The sequence below is a fragment of the Triticum dicoccoides genome, chromosome 2A (assembly GCF_002162155.2).
Source record: "Triticum dicoccoides isolate Atlit2015 ecotype Zavitan chromosome 2A, WEW_v2.0, whole genome shotgun sequence".
Classification (NCBI taxonomy): Eukaryota; Viridiplantae; Streptophyta; class Magnoliopsida; order Poales; family Poaceae; genus Triticum; species Triticum dicoccoides.
In genome coordinates, this window is record NC_041382.1 from 2,681,708 (window position 1) to 2,686,696 (window position 4,989).

At 49.4% G+C, this 4,989-nt stretch overlaps 1 protein-coding gene across 1 annotated transcript in view; it reads right to left on the reverse strand.

Annotated features, from left to right (window-relative positions):
* LOC119352590 (uncharacterized acetyltransferase At3g50280-like) overlaps nucleotides 1–4,989 on the reverse strand; it is a 15,783-nt gene that overhangs the window by 2,270 nt on the left and 8,524 nt on the right. The gene's annotated exons all lie outside the window — the stretch shown is intronic.

Sequence of the window (4,989 nt, forward strand, 5' to 3'; positions counted from 1 at the left end):
AGGTCGTGTGGCGGATGGACTCGCAGACGTAGTATCCACATAAATCATTCCCTTATTCCTGCCACAACCACTTTACAAGAAAATAGAGGTCAATCAAACTAATAAGCAAGAATGCCAAATGGTTTTGATGAAACTAGCGCTTGAATCACTCTAGGAGCTGCACGGAACATGCTACTATAGTACTTACTTTCGGGTGTCTAAATTCCAGCTCCTTCGGCAGTCCCGGAGCTTTTCTGGTGAATTTTCTCCAAACCCTGCCGGACAAAGAAAACAATTACTTGATATCAGGAAATGAACAAAGTTGCTGATATGGTGTATAATGATCGATTTAACTTACTTCTTGAGGATTTCAGTCATGTCCGCATACTCCTTGGGATCGTTTCGTTTAGAGTCCAAGACAGTTACTACTCCCTGCTCAAGCCTAATCTCTAGGAGAATATAGTGGTACCTGCGCACGCATGCATAACTCATCAATTACATTGCTATAACCTGGACTAATATATAAGGGAAACCGAATATGCACAAGACAGTAACACTCACTTGAAGTTGTAAGGAAAGAGTATTATATCTTTGTTTTCATTTATTTTGAATGATCGTAGCAAGTTGGCCTCGGTATCTTCGGGACGATGTTCAACCTCAGTTGCATCTGTGAGATATGTGTTAATGAACCCAATATCACCGATTTGTCTTTTCTTCAATTCAGCGATCTTCAATCTGCATAATATAGTGAGGATAATTATAAATACATGCAATGAAAGAGCTGAACTATATAGATAGACTTAATGACAGAAGTAGTAGTACTTACAGACAGTAGCAGGTGACCGTTGCTTTATCGAGGGCCAATTGATTGAAAAACTGATAGAACTCCTCAAATGGAATAGGCAACAGTTCAATTCCAACGAGGTCATGCTCCGGTTTAACTCTCGCATACAAAGTACTCCTCCCCCAGACTCTCTACAGATTTTCAAGTACCAATCATGCAATCTTCGCATCATCGTTGTTAGAGATTTTTCATCTTTGACGAGAGGCTTCCCATACTCGTATCTGTGTATCTGCACCTCCATGGGATCATAATGTACATCGTCGGGCAGGTAATCGTCAAGATTGCTATAACCGGGCACCATCCTCGGATCGACGATGTCGCTAGGCACCTTGAGCGGGGGCACGATTGCTTCGCTTGTTCACCGAGCTGGGCAATTTATTTCCCAGCTGGTCGTCGTTCTTTCATCCTTTGATCACTGACTGTACTTCCCGACCGCTCCGCTTCAGCCCATGTCTTTGCAATAATGTGCTCATAGTTGCCTTTCGGCGGAGACTTGGTTGGTTTTGCTAGGGCAGCCAGAGTGCGCTTCACTTTCACCGGATCTACCTTCTCCTCCGGAGGTGGATGTCTCTTTGCTTTCAACCCTTGAAACCAGTCATCCACTTTGGTTCGCGCGATCTTCGCGTTCTCCTACGGGGTCCTCTCGTATGGTAACTTCTGTGGACTCTTCAGAGAAGGACCGAATCTGTATGTCCTCCCACCTCTGGCTGTACTGCTAGACGCCGGCCGAACAGACGGAGCGGCTGTCTTCTTTACTTGCTTATGAGGCGGAGGAGAAGGACTACGACGCGCCGGAGCAGCTGCCGGAGCGACGGCGGGTCTCTTCCGCCCTTGCTGACGAGGCGGAGAAGGAGGAGGCTGGCTGCTCGGGCGCGCCAGCGCAGGCGGAGAAGGAGGCGGAGTGCCGCCACGCGCCGGAGAAGGAGCCGACCGAGGGTCCTAATCGTCACTCGCCGAAGGAGGAGGCGGTGGAGGAGGCGAAGTGCCCTGACTCGCCGGAGGAGGAGGAGGAGGCGGAGGCGTCCAGTTCGGAAGGTTGATGAGCTCCTTCCGCCATAGGCATGGAGTCTTCAGAGAAGAACCCAGCCGAGTCTCCCCTTCTCCGGTACGGTGGTCAAGCGGGAGGTCCTCAAATCCCTCCGTTATTTCATCCACCATCACCTTAGCATATCCTTCTGGAATCGGCCAGCAGTGAAAAGTTGCGCCGGGTTCATTAGGAAAAACAGAGCCAACAGCCGCCTTGACCTTCATATTAATCCATTGCGTCATAAGGTGGCAATTTTGAGCCTCCGTGATAGCATCCACGGGATAGCTGGCAGGAGCCGTCAAGACAAGCTCCGGCTGAAGCAGCTCGGTGGAAGCCACACTGCTTTTCTGCTGAGATGGCGGGCTAGCTTCAGAGGAAGCTTCGGCAAGTCGTTTGCTACGATTTGCTTCTCGTTCCTCTATCGCTTGTACCCTTGCGTGCAGCGCCTGCAGTTCAGTCTGCTGCACTTTTTTCCTCCTCTCGTGGCTTTTGTAACCGCCTGCGTCCGGAAACCCAGCCTTCCACGGAATGGAGCTTGGCGTGCCTCATGTCCGTCCAGGATGCTCAGGATTTCCGAGGGCCTTTGTGAGCTCGTCGTTCTCTCTGTCTGGAAGGAACGTCCCTTTCTGCGCTGCAGCGATATAGTACCGAAGCTTCTTCAAGGGTATGTCAAGTTGCTCGTCCGTCCAAATGCACTTCCCTCTTACAGGGTCCAAGGTTCCGCCAGCCCCGAAGAACCAAGTCCGGCAACGGTCTGGCCAGTTCATTGTCTCTGGTTCGATCCCTTTTTCAACCAGATCATTCTCAGCCTTGGCCCACTTAGGCCGGGCTACGAGGTAGCCACCTGACCCCGTGCGATGGTGATGCTTCTTCTTTGCAGCATTTTTCTTGTTTGTCGCCGACATCTTCTTACTCTTTTCCGATGTCTTGTTGGCCACAAATGCGGGCCAGTGATCTCTGATCTTCTCATATCTGCCCTTGAATTCCGGTGTCTCTTTTTTATCGACAAACCCATTCAGCTCTTTCTTCCACCTCCTGAATAGGTCTGCCATCCTCTTAAGAGCAAAAGACTTGATTAATTGCTCTTTAACTGGCTTCTCCGGATCGTCCTCTGGTGGTAGGGTGAAATTTGACTTCAGCTCAGTCCAGAGATCATTTTTCTGCATATCATTGACGTAAGACACCTCAGGGTCTTCTGTAGCCGGCTTTAACCATTGCTGGATGCTGATCGGGATCTTGTCCCTAACCAGAACCCCACACTGAGCAACAAATGCGTTCTTTGTTCGGATGGGTTCAATCGGTTGGCCGTCGGGCGCGATTGCTATGATCTCAAACCTTTCATCCGAGCTCAACTTTTTCTTCGGGCCTCGTCCCTTTACCTCAGTTGTGCTTGATCCGGAGGGCTATAAAAAAAGAATAAAGACTTAATTAATATGTGTACATACCAAAACAATGAATGCATCAATTAGCTAGTCAGCATAGGCTTAACTAATATATATACCTGGCCGGACTCGGTTCGGTCACCGGAGCCGTCATCACGGTCTCCTTCTTGCACCGGCATTAGGTCACCGGAGCCAGCTTCTTCACCCTCTCCTTCCAGACCATCGGTGTCGTTGAGAAACAACGAGACGGCATCACTTCCTTCTGCGATTATGTCCCTCAACAACGCTTCTTTTGCTTCGTCTCGGGCGGTGTCCATAGTTTCTACAAATATTTACAACATGGCAATTATTATTCAAACATGTCAGATGGATATATTAGTGGCAAACGTAGAACTAGCTAGCTAATCATAGTAAGGAATCATATATATTAATTAGTGGCCTCGACGCTGCTTCTCTAGGGTTTGGGGTGGCCTCATCAACGCTTCAAGGGTTTGGGGTGGCCTCGAAAGAGTTTGTCGGGTAGGGGCGCGACGGGAGGGGGTAGGAGACCGACATCGTTTTTTTCTAGGGTTTTGGTGTCCTCGAGAGTTTTGGTCGACCGAGAGGGTCAGGGGGTGCTCCCGCGGTATAAGTTATCACAGTCGAGAGGGGGTATATATATCGACCGCCCCTCATGTCGAAGTTATCCGAGGGGTATATCGACCCCCCCTCGTGTTGAAGTTATCGGGAGAGGGAATAGAGGAGAAGAAGAAAGGAATAGAGGTGAAGATCGAAGAAAAAAAAGAAGAAAAAAAGAGGAGAAGAAGAAAGGAATAGAGGAGAAGAAGAAAAAATAGAATATATTCTATTTTCTCTTCTTCTCCTCTATCCCTTTGTTCTTCTCCTCTTCTTTTTCTTCTTTTTTCTTCTTCTTATTTATTTCTCCTCTTCTTCCTCTCCTCTTCTTCTCCTTTCTTCCTCTTCTTATTTCCTTTTTCCTCTCATTCTTTTTCTTCTTCTTCCTTTCCTAGGTAGATATATAAAACTTTTCTAAAAATGTAACTTTTGCATATATACATGGAAAAAATGTTATCGGGGAGGGGGTATATCGACCCCCCCCCCCCTTGACCCTCTTTTCCTTCTTCTTCCTTCTTCCTTCTTCCTCTTTTCTTCTCCAACACAAAACACATCGTCTCATCTCATCCCATTTCATCCAAAAATAATTCTTTGCATATGAACATTTTTTAAATATTAATGAGCATATGAACATACATATCACCAAAAATAGACCTTTTTCTTGGTAACAAAAAAAAATACAAAAACGAGCATTATACAGCATATACAGAGCATTATACACTGAACATACATACATACATACATACATACAGTGAGCATATACAGAGCATCATACGGCGACGGCGACGATGGTTGGCGGTGGCGCGCGCTTACGGATGACGTGCGGGGACAACAATGAGAAGGAAATGGGAGGAGGCAGGGGCTCACAGCGCGGGGAGCGGTCGAGGTCGCCGGCCGGAATCGGTGCGGCGGCGGACGAACGGCCTCGGGGACGAGTCGCGGGAGCCGGCGTGGTGCTTCCCCGCAGCGACGGCGACGACGAGCGCGGGCGACGGCGATGGCGACGACGGGCGCGGGCGACGATGACGGCGTCGGCGGGGGCGGCGCGGGCGACGACGGGGGCGCGCGGACGGTGTCGGGGCGGCGTGCGGACGGCGCCTGGGCGGCGGGCGGCGTCGGGGCAGCGGACGGCGTCGATTTGG